The following is a 27,845-nucleotide window of genomic DNA, read 5'->3' on the forward strand; positions in this document are numbered from 1 at the left end:
CTTGGTAGAATTCTTCCTATGCTGAAAGCCTTCAGTATGTCCAGGACCAAAGATATTTATCATTAGGCTGGATATCCAACAAAAACAGCAGGAGGCACTGATCTTCCAAGCTTGGCCTTTGAGCCTTATCCACCCACTCACTCTGGGACTGATGGCTATTGCTTGAAAATTACTCAAGAGGCAAGTGCTACATAGAGAGAGGCTCTGGCCCACTTTGTGCATATATAAGGCAACTTCACAGGCATGGTTTCCCAGAGCATGTGTTATTCCCCAGATGTATATGCTATGGGGAATTCCCTTGAAGAGAAGAATCAAGAAATTTCCCACAGCCATGTTGATGAGTATGAGGTGGGTAGGCCTTGGTAGATGGCTAGTATAGGACATGGAGAAATAAACTGCAAGAACAAAGACATTCCCTAACACTCCAAAACCAGTCTGTACTAGGAAAAGTAATCTAAGAAAAAAATCACCAAAAGCCATTCTCCAAGGATTGAAGAAAACAGTTATACAAAATGGCTAGAGAGCCACAGAGTTAGATCTCAGTTTAGATTTAAAATTTTTTTCTTGTTTCTGATACGAACTCCTGGTCTTTCATTAACTTCACTTTGTGAAGATTTTATTTAACAGTTTTCTTCACCAATAAATTCAAAACCACCATATACATAGACCAACTAAACATGTTCATGTTTCACTCAATCAGGACAGATGACTCAAAATTTTATTTTCCAGATTCTTCCTTGAATGTGCACGACATCATCCACAAAATAAAGCATGGTTCACATTAAGAATATTTCATAAGTATTACTGTATGGCAGAACAGGCTGCCACTCCTCAGATTATTATACCTGGGTCACTTCCTAAGGCTTCAGAACTTTCCCTAGGAGAAGCTTCTAAAAACAATGATAAAAATAAAATTCCAAATGGCTGGGCATGGCAGCACAAGAGTTTGATCCCAGTACTTTGAAGGCAGATAATTAAAGATCTCCCTGAGTTTAATGCTATTTTGTCTAAAGAGTTAATTCCATTGCCAACCAGACTTACATGGTGAAAGCCCGTCTCAAAATAAACATATAAATAAATAAATAAATAAATAAATAAATAAATAAATAAATAAATAAACAAACAAACAAACAAGTCAGGCCATAAATTAAAGAAATAAATAATATTCTAGGAATATTTCAGGGCATCTGTATTTAGTAATTCCATAATAATACATACCAATCATTTTTAACTAATTTAATAATTTGAAAAACATACTATGTAAATACCATTAGTAAAAATATTGCAGGTATGTAGTGAGAGGAATCAATCTGTTCTTCTTCTTTATACTCTTATCCCCTTCCCTGGAGAAACCCTGGATCTCAGTTATATAATCTTCATAGTTTTAGTTATATTCTCATAAAACACATGTTCTAAAAGCAAATAAAATGGAGTATTAAAATTTAAATGAAATAGGGTGGTGGTGGTGCACACCTTTAATCCCAGCACTTGGAAGGCAGAGCCAGGCAGATCTCTATGAGTTTGAGACCAGCCTGGTCTACAGAGCATGATTCAGGACAGACACCAAAACTACACAGAGAAACCCTGTCTCAAAAAAATTAAATTATTCTCAGACATTCAATTTTTGAAAGTTAAAATTTAGTTCTTGTTCACAGCTAATGTGCAATGATATTACACTGAAAATATAAATCATGAAAAATAAGATATTCTCAGATGGTGGCACACAGTTAATCCCAGCACTTGGGAGAAAGAGACAGGTGGTTCTTTGTGAATTCAAGGTCAGCCTAGTCTATATGGAGAGTTCCAGGCCAGCCAAAGTCATACAAGTAGGCCCTGTCTATAAAAGAAATAGAGAGAGAAGGAAAGAGAGAGAGGGAATGGTAGGACTTAGAGGGAGGATGGAAAGGACAAATTAACAAGCAGAGGCTGGATGGCTCAGTGGCTCAGAGTTCACTGCTCTTGTAGAGGACGCTGGTTCTGTTCTTAGCACCCACACCAGGCATCTCTCCATCTCCTACACTTGAGTTCCATGAGCATCTGATACTCTCTGGTTTCTGCTAGCATCTGCCCTCGTATGGTGTGCATTGACTCCCACAGACAAACACAAAATCATACATGAAAAATTAATAAATAAATCTAAAGGGAAGGAGAAGTATGTACTGTGACCATGTGAAACTTAGAGCAGGAATGTAAAGTGAGTTCCATGATATGAAATTCAGTAGAAACTGTCACTATTTTAAAAAGGGAAATGGATCTACTTTCATCCAAGGGAAACAATAAATAGGAAAAGTCAAAGTAACAAGCCATATTTTCTGTTTCAAATAAGAAATAGCTTGAGAGCAATGGTGGTCACAGGGGAGGTGATAAGACAGCTGTGGTTATGCACAGACATGGACATGCAACTGTACAGACTGACATTCTATATATAGAAAGGAAGATGATTTCAGGAAGAAAGGAAGGGGGACTCCCATTTCAATTACTATTTTTTTCTATAACTGTGAGTTAATATAATTATCATTGGAAAATTTATCATGAAAAAAATAAAGAATACTTACCTATATATGATCTAATGATTTAACTGGGAATCCTTATAGAGTCACTGATACAGTAGATATAGAACAACTTTGGAAATAAACAGGTTAAAAAATTATATATGATATAAGACTATGATAGTCTTTGGACCTAGGGTTGTAGCCCAGTAGTTGAATAAATTTTTGTGTGGTGTCCTGGGTTTTTATCTTTGTGTTAGTTTGTTGTCAGTTTGAGACTGTGGGAAGAAAGAACTTTAATTGAGCAGATCTTCATCGGAAGGTAATCTGGGAAAGACTGATGGATTTTTTGTATTAATGTTTGAGGTGAGAAGCCACAGCCTGCTGTGGGTGATACCACCTCAGGGCAAGGTTGTATAAGAAAGCAGGCTGACCAAGCCATGAAGGGTAATCTAGTAATTAGTATTCCCCCATTGTCTCTGACATCAAGATTAATACTTCACAGAGACCAGTTGGCAGAGTAATACTGGGAGATCCACTCCACCTGGGCTTCATGCAACAAGTGAAGCATGACTCAGTAAAGCCCACAATACCCAAACATGGGAGAGGCAGGTGCTGTGCAAATGACCTATAAGGGCCACAATCACACTACCCAGCACTGTACATTTTGAGTGTATACTTTCCTTTTATGTACAAACTGTCTCTATTTCTGTCTTTAACCACATAGTGCTGCTATGATTTTTTCCTTGTATGCAAGAACCTATAATCTGGCAGGTGGCCTTCTAACTCAGGTAATCAAAAACTTCATGAATTTAATATCATCATTACCAAATACAAGAATGTATTTCTCCAGTAACTGATGGACACAGATTCAGAGAGATCCACAATCAAGCACCAAGCCAAACTCCAGAGTCCAGTAGAAGAGAGGGAAGAGGGATTATATGAGCAAGTGGAGTCAAGATCACAAATTAAGAATAACAGCTATAGAAGCCTGTATGGGACTAGACTAGACCCTCTGCATATGGGAGACAGTTGTGTAGCTGGGTCTGTTTGAGGGTCCCCTGGCAGTGTGATCAGGATCTATCCCTGGTGCATGGGCTAGCTTTCAGTATCCCATTGCCTATGTTTGGATACCTTGCTCACCTTTGATGCAGCGGGGAGGGCTTTGATCCTGCCTCAACTGAATGTACCAGGCTTTGCTTTCAGCCCCCACCATGGGAGGACTTACCCTTTGTTGGAGGGGATGGAGGGATAGGTGGGCGAGGGAGGAGGGAAGTAAGGTGAGGGTTGGAGGAGAAGGAGGAGGGATGAGGGGAGATCTGCAGTTGGCATATAAAATGAATTTTAAAAAGTTTTAAATAAGATAAAATGTATTTCAAAAAATATTTGATAAAAATGAGTTGAACCAGGATGGCATCATTAGACATGTTGGTTGTTAATGGGGAAATCCCACCAGGCCTCTACTTATACAAAGAACTACAGGCAACTAAGGAATTCTGAGAGCTGGAAAAAAATTTTCCCTAGGATAGAGCACTTCCAATTGCTTATCCAATACAAAATAGGTCAGTCCTGAAAGCACACACACACAAGTAACATTTAATAGGCTGAACAGGTTGTATTTAAGAATATATATGTATATATAAGAATGTAATAACAATTAATGAAAATAGGGACCTTGAATTTGAAAGAGAACAAGGGGTAATGTGAAAGAGTTTGGAGTTAAGAAAGGGAGAGTTGGAATGGTATGACTATATTTTAATCTCAAAAATAAAAAAAAAAATAGTTTTAGTTAGCAACACAATTATCAAAAGTATTTGGTTAGCAACAAGTAACACCAAGTTTTTGTTGAACTTCTTCTAATGCAAATGCATATACTAGTACAGTGGAGAGCAGAATCACTCATACAGGAATAAGTTATTCCCACACTGAGAATGTTTGGCTTTCAGAAACCTTGTATGCTGTTCTAGTTTTGGCCTGCTATACTTATTTCTCATTATCATCAATAGGAGACTGGAACTCACATAAAGACGAAAAGAGAGAATGGACTCCATAAAATTGTTCTATGACCTCCATCTGTCCAGTGTGGTATGCATATACACACTTCATCTCTGTCTGTCTCCCTCTTCTCTTCCCTTCCTCTCTCGCTCACTCTCTTTCTCTCTTTCTCTTTGTGTCTCACAAACACATGCACACACACATAAATAAATAAAAACAGTTTAAGAATAGCCAATAAATAATAAATAACAAGTTTCTGGTTTTCACATTTGGATGTAACACAGCTACTGTATAAGAATGGGGTCTTCAGACATTGTATGTGATTTTTGAATGACTAAGATTGCTCCTTGACTCAATCTGGGATCCTGCACTAAAGAAAAAGTGGCCTATGAACAACAGAAATTCTCCTAGTGCTCAAAGTTGGTGTCTGAGACAAAAGTAGCTGTGAGTAATTGGGGAGGGGATAAGTAATGGAGAATCATCTCCTGACGGCTTTTCAGGTTTGCCCCTCCTGTGTACTTATTGCTTCACATCATAGCAGAAATCAAAATAAAATAGCTTACTAGGGGCCATTTTTAGGACATCAATTCTACTTATAAACCCTCACTCAAGCCTGGAACACCTAGAAGATGTTAGAATCAAAATCTCAGTATATGTCACTGGGAGGGCATAGAGACATTCCATTTATACTGGGGCAGGAAGTGTCCTTTGGGGTAAAGAAAGGTGCTGGACCTGTAGAATGTAGGAAGGCTATGCACAGTCAGATAATGAGGCATTGGCCTGTTCTACCTAACCGTAACTCAGACTTACTGCCAGTCATAACATTTTAGTTTATAAGCTGTCCATGTTTCCCTGTAGACCCAAAACAAGATGGCTCTGCTTTTCTGCCACACTCCAATTCTTCTGCAGGGAGACACTGTGAACTTCTAGAAGCCCAGTTAATGCTTAAGAAAACAAAATGTGGTGACAACAAGCAGAAATCTTACAGTGTATTGCTCCTGTATTGTGCTTGGTTTAAGAGTTGTACATAGAGGAATTCAAGCACCTGCCCCCCCACCCAGACAACCAAGAGTGCTAAAGATACAAGTTCTCACTCTTATGTCACAGCTGATAGCAGCATCACATATATAGGTAAACTGAGTCTTCTACACTAATGCAACCATGTGGTAGTTGACAGTAGCATTTAACTCAGAGTTCTAGATCCTTGTTGATATGTTTCAGATCTTTTGTTATAGAGGACAGGCTTCTGCAACCCATGCTATCTACTGGGTTTGATCTCTCTCAGTTGATTTTCCATAGTTTTCTCTATGGAAAACAAAACAATTAAGGTAACAAAGAATAAATGGTACAGAACAAGCAAGTTGAGATCAGTGAGGGCTGCAGTGAGAGATTACTTAGAGAGCAGGAAAGAAGATGAATACAGAGAGATGGACTGGAACAGGAAAGCAGAAATTCAGAGTTAAATGCAAGGCTGGTCAAGACAGATTATAAAGGAAGTGTATTTTCTGGGTCTTGGGATATGGCTCAGGTGATAGACTGCTTAGAATTCTTGCAAGGCATGTGTGAATACCTTCGATGAATTCACAGAACTGCATGAATTCTGTGTGGTGAAATACTTCTGTAACCCCAACATAGGAGATAGATACAGGATGATCAGAAGTTCAAAGTCATCCTAGGGTACATAGCAAGACTGAGGTCAGCCTAGGCTACATGATACCAGCTTGAAAGGAAAACAAACAGCCTCTCCTCATCATTAACACTTTTATTTCTGACCCCCAAGAATCACTTAGAGTTGTTTCAGTGAAACAGCAATTGATTAAAATTTTTACTTCATCTATGTTGGGTTTTGAGTCTGAATTCCGGACTCTCATGCTAATTCATGCTGAATGTTCATGTCAAATAATACACTTGTCATGTTTTCAATTTTTAATTTTAACTCCCCCCTCCATGTGTGTGTGATGTGTGTGTGTGTGTGTGTGTGTGTGTGTGTGTGTGTGTGTGTGTATTGTGGTGGAGGTGATGTGAGATGGCAGAGGGGGTCATCAAATTCCCTGAATCTGCAGTTACTGAGTTACTGACAGTTGTGAGCTGCCGCACATGAGTGATGTGAACACAGCTTGGATCTTCTGCAAGACCAGGAAGAACTCTTAACTGCTGTGCCATCTCTTCAGTCTCTCTTCCTCTATTTTGCACAGATCAAAAATGAGGAAGAGTGATAGAAAAGATGGCACAGCGTTTAAGAGCACTTGCTACACTTTCAAAGGACCGGAGTTCAGTTTCCAGCTTTCACATCAGGAAGATCACAACTACCTGTAACTTCCGACCCAGGGTATCTGATACACTCTTCTGCTCTCTGAGGGGATCCACACAATTGGGACATGTATCACACACACACACACACACACACACACACACACACTCAGAGAGAGAGAGAGAGAGAGAGAGAGAGAGAGAGAGAGAGAGAGAGAGAGAGAGCACAACACAACTAGAATAAAATATTTAGAATGAGGCAAATACAAAGATTTTTACAAAAAGTGAAAACTTCAAATTTATCAATTATATATATATATATATATATATAATATTCTATTGCTAGATGAAGGAGTTCATTATCTATCCTGTGGCTGGGTGGGGCAGAGAAGACAAGCATGTTAAATGACAGTAATAAAATTGACAGAATCGGTGGATATGTTCACAATCTTAACTATGATAGCTGTTTTTTTCATGTGTGAATATTTCCAAGTCACTGAAATTGTACACTTTAAACTCAGATAAATAGTGGCTGATTACTTATATTTCAATATAGTCATATCACTATGGGAACCTGCAAACAAAGTAGAGGTGGCAACTGGTTAGCATTTGGGGGCACTCAGCTACAGCGACTAGAACATGAGGTCTGATGTGGCATGAACTGTCACCTCTTGTTTCCTTGTGCTTACACATCCCGGGGCAGGCTAACTCCCCTTCTTGTGTACAAGAGTGTGGTTTAGATCTCTCCTTCCTTTGCTTCTGTGTTCCTCTCACAGTGGAGAATAATTAGGTCTGTAACAGGGAACCTCAAAAATAACAGCATTCAGGAAAGGACACTAGGAGTGTCCTGCAGCTGCATGGAAGCTGAAGTGGACAGCATGTTTTCTGAGCTGCAATATACTGGCTCTGGAGTCAGGCAGGAGAGGCCATTACGACAATTTGCTAGAGACCAGCTGTGTGCCTGCAATGTCATTGTTTACTTGTTAGGGCTAGATGATTTTGTAGCTTCTGTCTCATGGGTTTAGAATATATGACATGCACACTATTAGCCTCTCAGCCCCTCAGTTCATAGAAACAGAGTTAGGAATTATAAATCCCATTTCTTAGCTCCAGAAGCTGGGGTTTTAGTCAGTGTTGGTGATAAATTGTGTATTTCAGTATTGAAAAGAATGGGGGTCAACTCTGTTACCCATGTTGACTCACAACTGCTAGGTCCAAGTAAACCCAGGGTGGGTGTTTGTGTGTACATGTGCATTTGTGTGTTTTTCTATGTATCTGTGTATGAGTACACAGTGCATGTAGCATAGTTCTCTATAGCCTGAGCATTCACTCTAAACTCTAACTTCTGATTCTTTTCCATATTCTGGGATATCATACAGCTTTTGTATTAAGAGGAAAGAGCAGCTAGAATATTGAAACTCTCAGACCTAAGATACTCCCTCAGCTAATACAACCTGATATCTCTAGACCTTCTTTGCCTATTTTACACTCTTGCATCTTTTTTTTAATCAACACAGATGCAATGAATTATACAGGTGAATCTGCCCTGAGGCCCGTGAGAAAACCTTTGGCCTAGCCAACTCCTCACATGTCCTCACCTTACCTAACTTCCAATTGAACAGAAAGGAATCACTCACCAGGGCTGAGCTCTGTTGCTGGAACAGGGTCAGGACTGTGGCCCTCAGTAAATTTGGGCCATCTTCAGCCAGTACATTTATAGGTCCTGAGGATTCCCAAGTTCACCTTTGCACCTGGAGCTGCAATTACTTTGTCACCTGTTAAGCATTGAAACCTTCTGCAAAGGGACCATGATGCACCTGTGAAGGAGCTGTAACTGTCAGTTCCAGGACAAGGCAGCAGGTCCTGGGGACTATTAAGAGCTGAGATAATTAGCATCAATGAAAACTTTCTTGAGTCCATTGTAATGAGCTGCTTCTCAAATGCAGAAAAGAGTTGATAGGTGCGTCAGCTATATACTTGTCCTGGTCCCCTCAGCATCACAGGCAGGATATCTGTCATATTTATGACAGAATTTGTGCTATTGATTCAAAATGAGGACACAGATGCTGTCCTGGCAATAGACATGTAAATATTAGCAAGTCTTAGATACATACTCACCTCACATTTTTGGAAACCTTAGGAAATACTATCCTACTCACCTCAATTTTGTCCTTTTTTTTTTTTTAACTGTCAAGGCAGCTGGGAAAACAAGGGTCCTCACATTCTACTTCTGAACCCAATTCACAATTCTTATTGAGGTTTATCTATGAGTAATTATAATTCAGAACCAGGACAATTTTGATTGAAGACAAGGCTCAGCACTTGCCGTGGGACCTGATTTCAGATGCTCAGATCCCCTAGGGCAAGTGTCCAAAGCTACTAGTGTTCTGAAGATGAGATTGGAAGCCATGACAGAAGAATCTTTGAAAGCTTGACTGTCAGCTAGATAGCTTTATACAGCAGGGATAAAAGGGACCATCACTTAAACAAGTTTGAATGTGAAAGACCCAAATCTAAGAATGTTCTCTAACTACCAGATGTGTACAGTGGCATGCATGTACCAAATTAACATACATGCATACACGCACGTGCACACACACATGCACACACACACACACACAGAAAGAGAGAGAGAGACAGAGAGACAGACAGAGAGAGAGAGAGTGAGAGAGAGAGAGAGACAGAGACACACAGAGAGAGAGGACATTTTGCATAAGACTCCTCTTATTCTTTACCCACTCAGCAGGATTATAATTTTCAAAATATTCTATTCTAAGAGTTTTTTGTTAGTGTCTTTGTTTTTTTGTATCCCTCATGGCATGGCCATCACTATGTAGATCAGACTCATCATTAACTCAAAGAGATTCATGTGCCTCAGTCTGCCCAGTCCTGTGATTAAAGTCTTGAACTAACACAACTGAGAAGTATTCATGTTCAAGTAGGGATTTTTTTTCAATAAAGGTCCTCACTTGTGTAAATATGTGCTCTGAACTTTGCTTCAGGTCAAATCTTCCTTGTATTTGGTGGAACATTTGTTAAATTTTTGCTTTGGTTTGTATTTGTGGTCAAGATTTTCTAGATAGCCCAGTCTAACCCCAACTATCCATCCTCCTGCCTCAGCCTACAAAATCCTGGAATTAAAGCATTGTACCACCACTGCCCCCCTTTTTTTTCTTACCTTATTCATCAAATTAACGCTGGTGACACAACATTGTTCCATGGACTAAATATTCTTATAATACAGTCCCACTAGCTCTCCAACTTTACTTATTTAAACAATTTTAAGTTGTTATTGTGTTTAACCCTTCATGTGTGTAATGTTATAAAGTTCAATGAATAATTGTTCCTATCTGTAAACAGTTTCAGTGCTGACTGTCAATTCTGTAAATACTATGGGTGAAATTTCCATTTCTTCAGTTTCTCCCCCACGTTCATAGAATTCTATGGTACCTTTGATACCATTAGTTATGTTTGGCCGTGTGTTAACAGAAGACTCATTTGAGGTAACAGTCTTCATGATTTTGAGATTTCTCAGTTAATAAGTTAACCTACCACAGATGGGATTTTTTATCTATTTAAAGATCTTTCAGTAATGCATAATCTACAGGGCTGAAGAAATGGCTATCCTGTTGAGATGCTGAGGAGCTACCCACCACCCCCACATATCCCCGGAGTGCTCTTGAGTGAGAGTAGTAGAAAATATTAGATAGAAGGATTTAGAGTGTGGAGAAAAACAGATAGAAAATACAGGATAGCCTCAGGAGGGCCTGGGACCTATTCCAATGGCCCAAATGTCTCTGACCTAGGGTATTTAAAGAAATGCCAAGGGGTGGAACAAAAGACCTCCCCCAGCACAGCCAAGAGCAGACCATCTCAGATACCTGCAGTCAGGCCTGTGGTCCAATCATCCTCTCTATGCAGACCTGGTGGGTAAAGCCACAGGAAACCTGAAAAATGGGCTCCTACAGTTCCCCCTTTCTTAATATATAAAAACACCAATTCCTCATTAATAGTTTACAGCTATCTCCATAGCTGTCACACCTCCCAGTATGGGAGTAGAGGATGATAAAGATGGCATTTCTTTTTTTGATTGGATCTGAGGTGACTACAGCAATCTTTAGCTGCATCCAGCGCTTTCTAAACCAAAAACTCTTAATGAAATTGCAAACTTAAATAATCCCTTAACTTTATCATTACCATTAACAGGCTAACATAAATATTGCTATACATAGTTAAAATTCTCTCAATTTTACATCTTAGACTCTTAACAGAATCATTTGAATTAACATAAATGATGCTATAAATAATTATGATTTTCTCTTTCTCTTACAACTTTAACTGTTAATAGAATCATTTGAATTTCTTGCTAACAAAACATAGGAGAAACTTCTGATGTTTTCACATCAAACTTAAATATTTCCTTAACTTCAAAAAACAAGGGTGTATTAATATCAATAGGTTAATGTAATTTCTGCAAACACAGATTCAACATTAATACAAGCATAACTCCTCCTTTTCTTTATAAATTTTTTAAACAGTCTCAAACCTGGTTAGAAGAACCCAAACTTACACAGTTCCTTCAAACCCATGTTTAAAAGCAATATTCTCAATCTAACCATTAACACTTTGAAAACTTTTAGCAAAACATCCAAAAGCAGTTTCTTTTCTTTTCTTTTTCTTTTTCAATACAGGGTTTCTTTGTGTAGCTTTGTGCCTTTCCTGAAACTCGATTTGGAGACCAGGCTGGCCTTGAACTCACAAAGATCTGCCTTCCTCTGCCTCCCAAGTGCTGGGATTAAAGGCATGTGCCACCACTGCCCAGCTAAAAGCAGTTTCTTAATAAAACTCTTTACATGTTAGAGTAATCTCTTAGTATACCTATTTGAATTTTTTACCAACAAAACATTAATCCACTCAATAACAAGAAAATATTTTTAAATTAAATAGACGAAGGAATATTACTTCTCCATTTTCTTTATACTTTTTTAAAAACAAAATCTCAAGCCTAGTTAGAAAAGCTGAACTTTTCTGTTTAAACAGATCCATTTGTAACACAAAACCAGTTTCATAAGAAGCTTCATTTTTACGTAAACAGTTCCATACCACAAAACAATTCATGAATCACCACAGTTAATAAAGCATATATGCATACACAGAACTGCATCTTGAGCCTAGGTAGAAACAATAAATTTCTTCATTCACACAGTTCCATTTTTAACACAAATAATTCCAGAAAACAATTCCTAGGTCATCACCATAAGTAAATTCAAAATTGTCCCATTGTAATGAAATCACTATTGTTCATTTCATTTAAGTCTCAATATTCAAATAATTCTGGTACCAACCTTCCAAATATGAAGAAATCCATAACCAAAATATTTTTGTGGTTTTATTTCATTTTTTAAGTTCAAAAAAAGTAAATTCTGGTATCAGACTTTCACTTCCAACTATGAAGAGATGTTTTACAGCCAAAACTTTTTGCAGTTAACAATTTTAGTTCAAACAAGTGTCTCTGCAACTTTCATTCTCAAGTTACAGTAACATTTTAAACTGCACCGTTTTTGCTGCTAGCTCATGTTTTTCTCTGTTGCATTGATTTTCTCAGACCAATGGGTCTCAGTTGCTGATGCCTGTCTGTGGTTGTTGTACTGGTTCTGGCATCCACCATTCTTAGCTTCTTAGCAGCTTCTGGAGCTTTTGAAACCATTCAGACTGCCTGCTTTGCAGTCTACTAGGACACTACCTTCTGTGTCTCAGGGTCCTTCACCATATACATTAAGCATAGATGCACACTCAATATTTACACTTTTTCACAAATCACATATAATATATGCTTAAGCCTAAACTCATGGTCAACATTTATACTTTTTTTTTTTTACAAACTCACAAATAAAATATTAACATATACTTATTTATACTTCTTAGGAAACTATAGGACCACTTTAGCAAATATATTTCTTATTTACCTTTTTTGAAATCTAGTTTCATTTTATTAATTAATTAATTAATTCATTCATCTATTATTTATTTACTTATTTATTCATTCATTCATTCATTTATTTATTATTTATTTATTTATTTTTTATGTCTACAGTGTTCTGCCTGCATGTAGGCCTTCAGGCCAGAAGAGGGCACCAGATCTCATTACATATGGTTGTGAGTCACCATGTGGTTGCTGGGAATTGAACTCAGGACCTGTGGAAGAACAGCCAGTGCTCTCAACCTATGAGCCATCTCTCCAGCTCCTTATTTACTTCTTATATTCATTTTATATTCTTCTTATTTCAACTTACATTTACACCTAGCATCTTTATTTCTTACAAGCTTATTACTGCATGTCTTAGGAGTACCTTAGATACTTCTTGCAAGCTTATATTCTTAAAGAAATTCTTCAGATCTATTTTACAAACACATACTTCTTATTTAAACTTAGATCTTTAGTTCTTACAAGCTTATTATAGAGCTACCTTAGATCTTGACTTCTTATAAGCTTATATTCTTTAGCTTATATCTAACTTAGCAAACACCTGAAGACTTCTTAACTTCTACATTATTTTCCAAAAAGACAGAGTAATTTTCTGCTTTTTTACTTTTCACTAGAACTATTAAACTCTTACATATATCATTTCTAAAGTTCCTAGCTTATCATTCTGAAGGTTCTTGAGAAATAATAGTTTAATTTTTTAATGGCTTTCTCTTAACTCTGGGATTTAGTGACTTCTGTTGCTATGCTCTATTAAGAACTGTCAGTTTACAGCAAACCCCAAAATAAACAAAATAGAGAAGAGAAGAAAAGCCTTGTAAGGAATATTTTGTATCTGAATTACATGGCAGGCAACTCAACAGTATTCATTAGCTTCTTAACCCCTGATATTATTATTAGCAGCTGTGATAGACTCTGACCATAAGCTAGTTCAGATTGTTCTCATAAACAACAGTGCATCCACTAAGCAAACATTCTGATTTAACATTGTTTTCTTATGAAGCAACTCTATTTTGTAAGAGCTAGATTTTTTTTTAATGTTTGATTTCTATCTATAAAGCAGTTATTTCTTTTTGAGTGCCTGTTTTCTTGTCCCCTTAATTAGATTTGCAAAGGAATCATTCATTTCAGGCTCTCTGTTCAAGAGGTAAAGAACTTCTTTAAAAAATTTTCCATATGTTTTTTCTAAAACAATGTTCAGTGTATGGACTACTTTCCCTTGCTTTCTTAAGGATTTTAAAATAGCTTGTTGACATACAGTTTGTAGTTAGAGGCTGTCCCTTTTCCCAAATTCATAACAGGTTCTCTGTGCCATAATTCAGATAAATTTTTCTGTTGTAGCAGAACTTTTAGTTTCCTCTACGAAAAACTTCAATTCAGGATGAGGGTGAAATTCCTGTTTAACTATACTGTAAAGCTCTTAGTTAGCAAAAATTTCTTCCACATCTATTAGGGAAAAATGGTATTTTCTCAAGGAGTCCAAAACTGTGATGCTCTGAGTTTCGTATTCTTACAATTTCTCCTTGGAACTAATATTCAACAAACTGAGATGATTTTCCTCCTTATTTGTTTAAAAACAGTATTTTAAGTTTACTGTGAATGTCTTTTCAAGCTGAAAACTTTTTTAGGGCAATGCTGTCATTTTTAGCAGGAAAAACTTCCTTTCCCAGAATGCATTTCTCTTATATCAGTCTGTTGTTACAAGCTCCATTATGGACTTCATTTCCATAGCTTATAACAACTATTTTTTAAATAAATATTTTTATTTTATAATTAATTTAATTTTACATATCAGTCACAGATTCCCTTATCCTCCCTCTTCACACCCCCCAGCCTTCCCCCACAACCCACCCTCCATTTCCAACCTCCTCCAAGGCAAGATTTCAGCTGGGGAGTCAGCCCAGCCTGGTAGAAGATTCATTGAGGCAGGTCCAGTCCTTAACTCCCTGCACCAAGGCTGAGTAAAGTGTCTCAGCATAGGCCCTAGGTTCCAAAAAGCCAGCTCATGCAACAAGGAAAGGTCCTGGTCACACTCCCTGGGTGCCTTCTAAACAGTTCAAGCTCATCAACTGTCTCACTTATCCAGAGTCCCTGATCCAGTTCCACATGGGCTCCTCAGCTATTGGTTCACAGTTCATGTGTTTCCACTAGTTTGGCTATTTGTCCCTGTGCTTTTTCCAATCATGGTCTCATTATCTCTTGCTCATGTACTCCCTTGTCTCTCTTCCCTATTGAACTCCTGGAGCTCTACTTGGGGTTTGGCCATGGATCTCTGCATCTACTTCCACCAGTCACTGGATGAGAGTTCTATCATGACAGGGTGTTTGGCCATCTGAACTCCAGAGTAGGTCAGCTCAGGCTTTCTCTCAACCATTGCTAGTAGTCTATTGTGGAGGTATCTTTTTGGATTTCTGGGGACCTCTCTAGCACTCTGCTTCTTCCTATTCCCATGGTGGTCTTCATTTATCATGGTATTTCTTTCCTTGTTCTCTCACTCTGTTCCTGATCCAGCTGGGACTTCCCACTCCCCCAATCTCTCTTTTCCCTAACACTTGCCTTCCATTACCCCCACTCACTCCCAGTTTGCTCATGTAGAGCTCATCCATTTCTCTGTTGCTGGGCAATACCTGTGTCTTTCATAGGGTCCTCTTTACTAGGTAGCCTCCCTGGAGCTGTGAGTTGCAGTCTGGTTATCCTTTGCTTTACATCTAATATCCACTTATGAGTGCGAACATACCATGTTTGTCTTTCTGAGTCTGGGTTACCTCACTAAGGATGATATTTTCTAGTTCCAGCCATTTGCCTGCAAAACTCATGATGTCATTGTTTTTCTCGGCTGAGTAGTATCCATTGTGTATATGTACCACATTTTCTTTATTTATTCTTCAGTTGAAGGGAATCTAGGTTGTTTCCAGGTTCTGGCCATTACAAATAATCCTGCTATGAAAGTAGTTGAGCATGTGTCCTTGTGGATTGAGCATTTCTTGGGAATATGCCCAAGACTGGTATAGCTGGGTCTTGAGGGAGGTTGATCCCCAATTTTCTAAGAAAGCGCCATATTGATTTCCAAAGTGGCTGTACAAGTTTGCATTCCCATCAACAGTGCAGGAGTGTTCCCCTTGCTCCACATTCTCTCTAACACAAGCTATCTTCAGTGTTTTTGATTTTAGCCATTCTGACATGTGTAAGATGGCATCTCAGAGTACATTTTGATTTGCATTTCCCTAATGATTAAGGATGTTAAGCAGTTTTTTAAATGTCTCTCAGTCATTTGAGCTTCTGCTGAGAATTCTCTGTTGAGCTCTATAGCCCATTTTTTAATTGGACTGTTGGGTATTTTGATGTGTAATTTCTTGAGTTCTTTATATATTCTGGATATCAGCCCTCTGTCAGATGTAGGGTTGGTGAAGATCTTTTCCCATTCTATAGGCTGTTGTTTTATCTATTGACCATGTCCTTTGCTTCTCAGTTTCAAGAAGTCTCATTGATTGATTGTTTCTCTCAGTGTCTGTGCAACTGGTGTTATATTTAGGAAGTGATTTCCAGTGCCAGTGCATTCAAGACCACTTACTACTTTCTCTTCTATCAGGTTTAGAGTAACTGGACTTATGTTGAGGTCTTTGATCCACTTGGACTTAAGCTTTATGCATGATGACAGATATGGATCTATTTGCAGTCTTCTACATGGTGACATCCACTTATGCCAGCACCATTTGTTGAAGATGCTTTCCTTTTTCCATGGCACAGTTTTGGCTTCTTTGTCAAAAATCATGTGTTCATAGGTGTGTGGGTTAATATCAGGGTCTTCAATTCTATTCCATTGGTCCACATGTCAGTTTTTATGCCAGTAACAAGCTGTTTTTATTACAGTAGCTCTATAGTAGAGCTTGAGGTTGGGGATTGTGATGCCTCCAGAGGTTGTTTTATTGTACAGGATTCTTTTGGCTATCCTGGGTTTTTGTTTTTCCATGTGAAGTTGAGTATTGTTCTTTCCAGGTCTGTGAAGAATTGTGTTGGTATTTTGATGGGGATTGCGTGGAATTTGTAGATTGCTTTTGTTAAGATCACCATTTTTACTACGTTAATCCTGCCTATTCATGAGCATAGGAGGTCTTTCCATTTTCTGACATCTTCAATTTCTTTCTTCAGGGACTTAAAGTTCTTTTCATACAGGACCTTACTTGCCTAGTTAGAATTACCCCAAGGTATTTTATATCATTTGTGGCTATTGTAAAGGGTAATGTTTCTGTGATTTCTTTCTCAGCCCATTTGTCATTTGTATATAGGAGGGCTGCTGACTTTTTTGAGTTAGTCTTGTATCCTGCTATATTACTGGAGATGTTTATAAGCTGTATGAGTTCCTTGGTCAAATTTTTGTGGTCAGTTATGTATACTACCATGTCATCTGCAAATAGTGAAAGCTTGACTTCTTCCTTTCCAATTTGTATCCCCTTGATCTCCTTGTGTTGTCTTATTGTTCTGGCTAGAATTCAAGTACTATATTGAATAAGTATGAGGAGAGTGACAGCCTTGCCTTGTTCCTGATTTTAGTGGAATTGTTCTGAGTTTCTCTCCATTTAATTTGATGTTGGCTATTGGCTTGATGTAAATTGCCTTTCTTATGTTTAGGTATGTTCCCTGTATTCCTGATCTCTCTAAGACCTTTATCATGAAGGGGTGTTAAATTTTGTTAAAGGCTTTATCAGCATCTAGTGAGATAATCATGAGGTTTTTTTCTTTCAGTTTGTTTATATAGTGTATTTTATTACATTGAGGGACTTTTGTATAAGAGGTGCCTGTGTCTGAGTGAGTTGCTGTTTGTTTACTCTGTGCTTGTTGTTTCTGAGTCTCAGGTGGCCCCTCTGGGTCCTATCTTAACTCTTGGTATAACTGGAACAGACAGATGCCGTTTCTCAGGGAGCTTCTCTTGGGTTAACCCAAGCTAGATGATTCTATGACTCCCTGATCAACTCTTGGTCTTATCATGGCTCTTGGTCCAGTTAGAGGTGACAGAATCTGTGGTTCAGAAATCCTCTCTTGGACCAATGAGGGGTGGCAGATTCTACTTCTCAGAGAACCACTCTTGGTCTAATGAGCGCTGGCAGATTCTCTGTCTCCTGAGATTACTCTTGGTCCAATAATAGCTCTTTGTCCAATGAGATCTCTCTCTTGGTCTGATGAGGGCTGGGGGTTGGTTTCCAAGTCTCAGAAAGTGGATGGGGTCTCAGGTGAATGGGTATGGGGGCAGGGCATGTAGATTGCAGGGTTGGCTAGGGGTGTCTTGGTAAGGGCGGGGCCTTTCTGGAGGAGCCCTACCTGGTGGCCGGCAACTGGGGCAACTACTATTTCTTTTTGCGTCTGGGTGTCAACTTACAGTTCTCTTTTACCACACTTGCTTTCAAAGTTATTGCCTGAGAAGTTTAAACCAACCATGTTATGTTTTTAACTGTGGGACATCAGGAGATTTCTGTTCTCCCAGAGCTGGCCTTAACAGGTGCTTCTCCTTCATCTGACACCAGCTCCAGTCAGAACTGCACCTGCCTCGTTAACATGCATTTGATGTGGGCTCTCCTGATCCTTGGGGAACTGTACATTGTCCTTAGCCAGTCAGTGAAAAAAAAAAAACAAAACAAAACACTTAAGACAGAGCTTTCCCACAGCTCCTCCAGGGCTTCTTTCTCCCAGACAGTTCCCAATTAGGTCTCAGTTTATCCTCTCTACCCAAGAAACATTTCCTAAAGGCACAGTGGCAACTTTTCGGCTTCTGAAGGTAGGGACTTTAGTCTGTGTGTATTTTCATGGTCTGTGTGGTTTGTGTACAGACTGAAAATTAAGCTTCTGCTTTTTTATCAAGGGAAGTTTATGCCATCCCTAAGCTTACATTAGGAGAGGTGTATGTCCCTTTATTTCACCTGGCCCAGTTGTCCAGTGGATTGCATTCTGTTGTCCAGGCTCTGAGACATAGCTTATCACCAGAGGCAATCCCTTTAGGGCTTTACATCCTCATCTCTCTTGGAGTCAGAGAGCTTTCCCAGAGGGGTGCTTTCTCTGATAGAAAAGAACTTTTCCCAGAGAGATTTCCTTTTTATAATTTAATTTAATTTTACATATCAGCCATGGATTCCCGTGTCCTCCCGCCTCATGCTCCAACCCCTATTTGCAGCCTTCTACACGATGATATCCACTTATGCCAGCACCATTTGTTGAAGATGCTTTCTTTTTTCCATTGTACAGTTTTAGCTTCTTTGTCAAAAATTATATGTTCGTAGGTTTGTGGATTAATGTTAGGGTCTTCAATTCTATTCCATTGGTCCACATGTCATTCTTTTTGCCAGTTACAAGCTGTTTTTATTACTGTAATTCTATACTAGAGCTTGAGGTCAGGGAACATGATGCCTCCAGAGGTTGTTTTATTGTACAGGATTCTTTTGGCTATCCTGGGTTTTTTGTTTTTCCATATGAAGTTGATCATGGTGGATAATTGTTTTGATGTCTTCTTGGAGTCTGTTTGCCAGTATTTTATTGAGTATATGTTCATGAGGGAGATTGGTCTGTAGTTCTCTTTCTTTGTTGCATCTTTGTTTGGTTTAGTAATCAGGGTAATTGTAGCCTCATAGTAAGAGTTTGGTAATGTTCCTTCTGCTTCTATTGTGTGGAACAATTTAAAGAGTATTGGTATTAACTCTTCTTTGAAGATCTAGTAGAATTCTGCTCTGAAACCATCTGGTCCTTGGCTTTTTTGGTTGGGATACTTTTAATGACTGATTCTGTTTCCTCAGGGGTCATTGGATTATTTGAATAGTTTATCTGGTCTTGATTTAACTTAGGTATGCGGTACCTATTGAGAAAATTATCCATTTCTTTTCGATTTTCCAGTTTTGTGGATTAGAGGTTTTTGAAGTATGACCTGATGATTCTCTGGATTTCCTCATTGTCTGTTGTTATGTCCACATTTTCATTTCTGATTTCGTTAATTTGGATGCTCTCTCTCTGTCTTTTGGTTAGTTTGGATAAGGGCTTCTCCATCTTCTTGATTTTTTCCAAGAACCAACTCTTTGTTTCATTATTTTTTGTATTGTTCTTTTTGTTTCTATATTATTGATTTCACTTCTCAATTTGTTAATTTCCTGGTGTCTCTTCTTCCTGGGAGACTTTGCCTCATCTTGTTCTAGAGATTTCAGGTGTGCTATCAAGTCATTAGTGTGACTTTCCTCCAACTTCTTTTGTGGGCATTTAGTGCTCTGAAATTCCCTCTTAGAACTGCTTTCATAGAGTCCCATAAGTTTGAGTATGTGGTGTATTCATTTTCATTGATGTCTAGGAAGTCTTTAATTTCTTTCTTTATTTCTTCCTTAACCCATTGGTGATTCAGTTGAGCATTATTCAGTTTCCATGAGATTGTAGGTTTTCTGTAGTTTTTTTTGTTGTTGAAATTTAACTTTAAACCATGATTGTCTGACACAATGCAGGAGATTATCCCAATATTTTTGTATCTGTTGAGATTTACTTTGTGGCCAAGTATGTGGTTGATTTTAGAGAAGGATCCATGGGGTGCTGAGAAGAAGGTATATTCTTTTTTGTTCAGATGGAATGTTCTGTAGATATCATTTAAGACCATTTGAGTCATAACATCAGTTAAGGCCTTTATTTCTCTGTTACATTTTGATTAGGGAGATCTGTCCAGTGGTGAAAGTGGGGTGTTGAAGTCTACCACTATTAATGTGTGGGGTTTTATATATGGTTTAAGCTTTAGTAATGTTTCTTTTCAAATGTGTGTGACCTTGTGTTTGGGGCATAAATGTTTAGAATTGAAAAATTCATCTTGGTGGATCTTCCCTGTTATGAGTATGTAATCCTCTTCTTGATCTGTTTTGATTGACTTATGTTTAAAATCTCTTTTGCAGGATATTAGGATGGCTACACCCACTTTCTTCTTTTTTTCTTATCCTCTTTTATTATTATTATTATATTTGTGTTTTAATTTTACACATCAGCCATGAGTTCCCCTGTACTCCCCCTCCCACACCCACCCCTATCTTCCCTCAGCCCTTCCCCTCCATTCCCATCTCCCCCAGGTCCAAGAATCCCCTGGGGATTCATTTAAACCTGGTGGATTCAGTACAGGCAGGTCCAGACCCCACCTTCCAGGCTGAGCAAAGTGTCCCTGTGTAAGCCCAAGGTTCCAAACAGCCAGCTCATGCACTGGTCTCACAGCCTGGATGCCTCCCAAACAGTTCAAGCTATTCAATTGTCTCACTTATCCAGAGGGCCTGATCTAGCTGGGGGCTCCACAGCCTTTGGTTCATAATTCTTGTGCTTCCATTCATTTGGCTATTTGTCCCTGTGCTTTTTGCAATCATGGGCTCAACAATTCACACTCTTACAGTCCCTCCTCTTTCTCAACTATTGGACACCTGGAGCTCCCCCTGGGGCCTGGCTGAGGATCTCTGCATCCACTTCCATCAGTTACTGGATGAGAGTTCCAGGTCGACTGTTATGGTGTTTGGCCATCTGATCACCAGACTAGGTCAGATCAGGCTTTCTCTTGACCATTGCCAGCAGTCTAGAGGATGTATTGTGGAATTCAGGGAACCTCTCCAGCACTCTGCCTATTCCTGTTCTCATGTGGTCTTCATTTATCATGGTCTGTTATTCCTCATTCTCCCTTTCTGTTCTTGATCCAGCTGGGATCTCATGCTCCCCTAAGCTTTCTTTCCCTCAGACCTTGCTCTTCATTACTCCCACTGTTGTCTAGGTTGTTCATGTAGATCTCATCCATTTCTCTGTCATTGGGTAATCCCTGTGTATTTCCTAGGGTCCCATTTTCTAGGCAGCGTCCCTGGAGTTGTGTAGCAGTCTAGTCATCTTTTTTTAAAATCTAGTATCCTCCTATAAGTGAGTACATACCATGTTTGTCCTTCTGAGTCTGGGTTATCTCACTCAGGATCATTTTTTCTAGATCCATCCATTTGCCTACAAAACTCATGATGTCATTGTTTTTCTCTGCTGAGTAGTAAACCATTGTGTATATGTACTGTATTTTCTTTATCCATTCTTCAGTTGAAGGGCATCTAGGTTGTTTCCAGGTTCTGGCTATTACAAACAATGCTGATATGAACACAGCTGAGCAAATGCCCTTGTGGTATGATTGAGCATTCTTTGGGTATATGTCCAAGAGTGGTACAGTGGGTCTTGGGGGAGATGGATACCCAATTTTATGAGGAAGCGCCATATTGATTTCCAAAGTGGCTGTACAAGCTTGAATTCCCACCATCAGTGGAGGAGATTTCCTCTTGCTCCACATCCTCTCCAGCATAAGCTGGCTTCTGTGTTTTTGATCTTATCCACTCTGACAGGTGTAAGGTGGTATCTCAGAGGTGTTTTGATTTGCATTTCCTGGATAATTAGGGATGTTGAGCAATTCCTTAAATGTCTTTCAGCCATTTGAACTTCCTCTGTGGAGAATTCTCTGTTTAGTTCTATAGCCCATTTCTTAATTGGACTGTTGGGCATTTTGATGTCTAATTTCTTGAGTTTTTTACATATTCTGGATATCATCCCTCTGTCAGATGTGGGGTTGGTGAAGACCTTCTCCCATTCTGTAGGCTGTTGCTTTGTCTTGTTGACCATGTCCTTTGCTCTACAAAAGCTTCCCAGTTTCAACAGGTCCCATTGATTGATTATTTCTCTCAGTATCTGTACTACTGGTGTTATATTTAAAAAGTGATCTCCTGTGCCAATGCGTTCAAGAGTACTTCCTACTTTTTCTTCTATCACGTTCAGAGTAACTGGATTTATGTTGAGGTCTTTGATCCACTTGGACTTAAGTTTTGTGCATGGTGACAGATGTGGATCTATTTGCAGCTTTCTACTCATTGACATCCAGTTATGCCAGCACCATTTGTTGAAGATGCTTTCTTTTTTCCATTGTACATTTTGGCATCTTTCTCAAAAATTATATGTTCATAGGTGTGCAGGGTAATGTCAGTGTCTTCAATTCAATTCCATTGGTCCACATGTCAGTTTTTATGCCAGTAACAAGCTGTGTTTTTAAACTTTTTTTCTAAACTTTTTTATTTTACACATTCCATGCTAAGACATGATACAACTTATACTTAACAATGACATGTACTGTGCTTATATTTTGTGTGTACTTTTAACAAATAAATTTTGTCTAAAGATCAGAGGACCAAGACAGCCACTAGATTATACATAGAGGCCAGGCAGTGGTGGCATACACCTTTAATCCCAGCACTAGGGAGGTTGAGACAGGAAGTGATATGGCTGGGCAGAGAAAAGAATATAAAGCAGTTGGAGACAGGAGTTCAGTGCCCTTTCCACTAGTACCCTTTCGACTGAGGACTCAGGGGCATTCAGTCAGAGGATTCATGGAGTTGGCAATGTAAAAATGATGGTGACTTGTTCCTTTGTCTCTCTGATCTTTCAGCATTTGCTCCAAAATCTGTCTTCAGTTTTTTTCTTTGTTTGTGTTCTTTTTGTATTATTATGTGTTTTAATTTTATACATCAGCCATGTGTTCCCCTGTCCTCCACCCCCACATTCCCCCAACCCCTCCCATCCATTCCCCTGTCCTAGGATCAAGACACCCCAGGAGATTCATTTAAACCTGGTGGATTCAGTACAGGCAGGTCCTGTCACCTCCTTCCAGACTAAGCAAAGTGTCCCTGTGTAAGCCCAAGGTTCCAAACAGCCAGCTCATGCACTAAGGACAGGTCATGGTTCCACAGATTGGGTGCCTCCCAAACACATCAAGCTATTCAATTGTCTCACTTATCCAGAGGGCCTGATCTAGCTGGGGCTCCTCAGCTGTTGGTTCATAATTCATGTGCTTCCATTTGTTTGGCTTTTTGTCCCTGTGGTTTTTGCAATTTTGGATTAACAATTCACACTCTTGCAGTCCCTCCTCTTTCTCGACAGTTGGACACCTGGAACTCCCCCTGGGGCCTGGCTGAGGATCTCTGTATCCACATCCATCAGATATTGGATAAGAGTTCCAGGTCTACTGTTAGGGTGTTTAGCCATCTGATCACCAGACTAGGTCATATCAGGCTTTCTCTCGACCATTGCCAGCAGTCTACAGTGGATATATAATTGTGGATTTCTGGGGACCTCTCCAGCACTCTGTTCTCATGTGGTCTTCATTTATCATGGTCTGTTATTCCATGTTCTCCCTTTCTGTTCATGATCCAGCTGGGATCTCCTGATCCCCTAAGCCTTCTTTCCCTCAAATATTGCCCTTCATTACTCCCACTGTCGTCCAGGTTGTTCATGTAGATCTCATCCATTTCTCTGTCATTGGGTGATCCCTGGGTCTTTCCTAGGGTCCCATTTTCTAGATAGCGTCCCTGGAGTTGTGTAGCAGTCTAGTCATCTTTGTTTTTTTCATCTAGTATCCTTCTATGAGTGAGTATATACCATGTTTGTCCTTCTGAGTCTGGGATACCTCACTCAGGATGATTTTTTCTAGATCCATCCATTTGCCTGCAAACCTCATGATGTCATTGTTTTTCTCTGCTGAGTAGTACTCATTGTGTATATGTACCATATTTTCTTTATCCATTATTCAGTTGAAGGGCATCTATGTTGTTTCCAGGTTCTGACTATTACAAATAATGCTGATATGAACATAGCAGATCAAATACCCTTGTGGTATGATTGAGCATTCCTTGGGTATATGCCCAAGAGTGGTACAGCTGGGTCTTGGGGGAGATAGATTCCCAATTTTATGAGGAAGCACCATATTGATTTCCAAAGTGGCTATACAAGCTTGCATTCCAACCAGCAGTGGAGAAGAGTTCCCCTTGCTCCACATCCTCTCCAGCATAAGCTGTCTTTTGTGTTTTTGATCTTAGTCATTCTGACAGGTCTAAGGTGGTATCTCAGAGTCGTTTTGATTTGCATTTCCCAGATAATTACGGATGTTGAGCAATTCCTTAAATGTCTTTCAGGCAATTGAACTTCCTCTGTAGAGAATTCTCTGTTTAGTTCTATAGCCCATTTCTTAATTGGACTGTTGGGCATTTTGATGTGTAATTTTGTGAGTTCTTTATATATTCTGGATATCAGCCCTCTGTCTGAGGTGGGGTTGGTGAAGACCTTTTCCCATTCTGTAGACAGTCACTTTGTCTTGTAGACTGTGTGCTTTGCTGTACAAAAGCTTCTCAGTTTCAAGAGGTCCCATTGGTTGATTGTTTCTCTCAATGTTTGTGCTATTGGTGTTACGTTTAGAAATTGATTTCCAGTTCCAATGCATTCAATACTACATCCTACTTTCTCTTCTATCAAGTTCAGAGCAATTAGACTTATGTTGAGGTCTTTAATCTACTTGGACTTAAGTTTTGTACACAGTGACAGATATGGACCAATTTGTAGCCTTCTACATGTTGAAATCCAGATACGGCACCACCATTTGTTGAAGATGCTTTCTTTTTTCCATTGTACATTTTTTGCTTCTTTGTAAAAAATTATATATTCATAGGTGTGCAGGTTAATGTCAGGGTCTTCATTTAGATTCCATTGGTCCACATGTTGGTTTTTATGCCAGTACCAAGCTGTTTTTATTACTATAACTCTATAGTAGAGCTTGAGTTCAGGGATTGTGATGCCTCCAGAGGTTGTTTTATTGTGCAGGAATCTTTTGGCTATCCTGGGTTTTTTTGTTTTTCCATATGAAGTTGAGTATTATTCTTTCCAGATCTGTGAAGAATTGTGTTGGTTCCTCCCCAGAACTCCCATCTGGACCATAGAACTCCCATCTGGACCAGAGACCAGAAGAACTCCTATCTGGACAAAAGGAGCTCCCATCTGGACAAAATAAGTAGACCCCAGGAACTTCCCAAGACTCAGAGTCCAGCCCCCCCCGGCACTCCTATCCAGGGAGCACTCTATCTGGACCAGTGCCCCATCTGGCCCAGAGCTTCCATCTGGACCAGAGAGAGGCTCCCTAAATCTGTCAACTCTCTCTGGATCAAGTACACTGATAAGACCAAGAACGAACACAAGAGGAGATGGGCAGACATCAGCACAGAAGTACATACAACAAAATAAAGAGCAATACATCATCACTAGATCTTATCCCTTCTCCACAGCTAGACCTGACCATCATGGAATGGAAGAAGAAGAAAACAACCTTATAAGTAACATCATGAAGAGGCTAGAGCCTTATATAGAAGAAATCAAAAATAAAGTAGAGGAACAGACAAACAAAAAATGGGAAGAATGCTATAAAAAACTAGAGGAATGGACAATTAAAGCAGAAGAAAACAATAAGTCCCTGAAAGAAAAATATGAAAGAGCAAGGGAGACAATCCAAGACCTGAAGAGGAAAATAGAAAAACTGAAGAAGACACAAGCAGAGGGAATGCTGGAAATAGAAAATGTGAGTAAAAGAACAGGAACTTCAGATGCAAGTATAACCAACAGAATGCAAGGGTTGGGAGAGAGGATCTCTGGTGTTGCAGATACGGTAGAAGAAATAGATTCATCAGTCAAAGAAAACACTAAAACCAACAAAGTCATGACCCAAAATGTCCAAGAAATTTGGGACACCATGAAAACACCAAACCTAGGAATAATAGGGATAAAGGAAGGAGAAGAATACCAACTCAAAGGCACAGAAAATATATTTAACAAGATCATAGAAGAAAACTTTCCCAACTTAAAGAACGAAATGCCTATGAAGATACAAGAAGCCTATAGAACACCAAACAGACAAGACCCCCCAAAAAAGTCCCCTTGCCACATAATAATTAAACAACTAAACGTACAGAATAAAGAAAGAATACTAAGGGCAGCAAAGGAAAAAGGCCAAGTGACTTATAAAGGCAAACCCATCAGAATAACACCACATTTCTCAATTGAGACGTTGAAAGCCAGAAGGACCTGGACAGATATAATGCAGACACTAAGAGACCATGGATGCCAGCCTAGACTAATATACCCAGCAAAACTTTCAGTCATCATAGATGGAGTGAACAAGACCTTCCAAGACAAAACCAGATTTAAACAATACTTATCCACAAACCCAGCCCTACAGAAAGCACTAGAAGGAATATTCCAAGCTAAGGAAGGCAGATACGCCCATGAAAACACAGGCAATAGATAACACCACAGCAGTAACTCCCAAAGAAGAGAAGTACACACACACTACCTCCAAAAATAAAAATAACAACAGGAATGAATAGTCACTGGTCATTAATATCCCTTAATATCAATCTACTTAATTCACCTATAAAAAGACACAAGACTAGCAGAATGGATATGAAAACAAGACCCATCTTTCTGCTGCATACAAGAAACACACCTCAAATTCAAAGACAGACACCTCCTAAGAATAAAAGGCTGGGAATAGACTTTCCAATCAAGTGGTCTTAAGAAGCAAGGTGGTGTGACCATCCTAATATCCAGCAAAATAGACTTCAAACTAAAATCAATCAAAAGAGATGATGAAGGACACTACATACTCATCGCAGGAAAGATCCACCAAGATGAAGTCTCAATTCTGAATATTTATGCCCCAAACACAAGGGCACCCACATATGTAAAAGAAACATTACTAAAGCTTAAATTACATATAAAACCCCACACATTAATAGTGGGAGACTTCAACACCCCACTTTCACCTCTGGACAGACTGGCCAAATTGAAACTTAACAGAGACATAATGGACTTAACTGATGTTATGGCTCAAATGGACTTAATTGATAACTATAGAACATTCCACCCAAACACAAAAGAATATACCTTCTTCTCAGCACCCCATGGAACCTTCTCTAAAATTGACCACATACTTGGCCACAAAGCAAATCTCAACAGATACAAACCAATTGGAATAACCTCCTGTGTTCTATCACACCATCATGGTTTAAAGTTAGATTTCAACAACAGAAAAAACTACAGAAATCCTACAATCTCATGGAAACTGAATAATACTCAAATGAATCAACAATGGGTTAAGGAAGAAATAAAGAAAGAAAATAAAGACATCCTAGACATCAATGAAAATGCATGCACCACATACACAAACTTATGGGATACTACAAAAGCAGTGTTAAGAGGGAAATTCATAGCACTGAATGCCCACATAAAGAAGCTGGAGAAATCTCATG

The sequence above is a fragment of the Onychomys torridus genome, chromosome 19 (genome assembly GCF_903995425.1).
Source record: "Onychomys torridus chromosome 19, mOncTor1.1, whole genome shotgun sequence".
Taxonomy (NCBI): domain Eukaryota; kingdom Metazoa; phylum Chordata; class Mammalia; order Rodentia; family Cricetidae; genus Onychomys; species Onychomys torridus.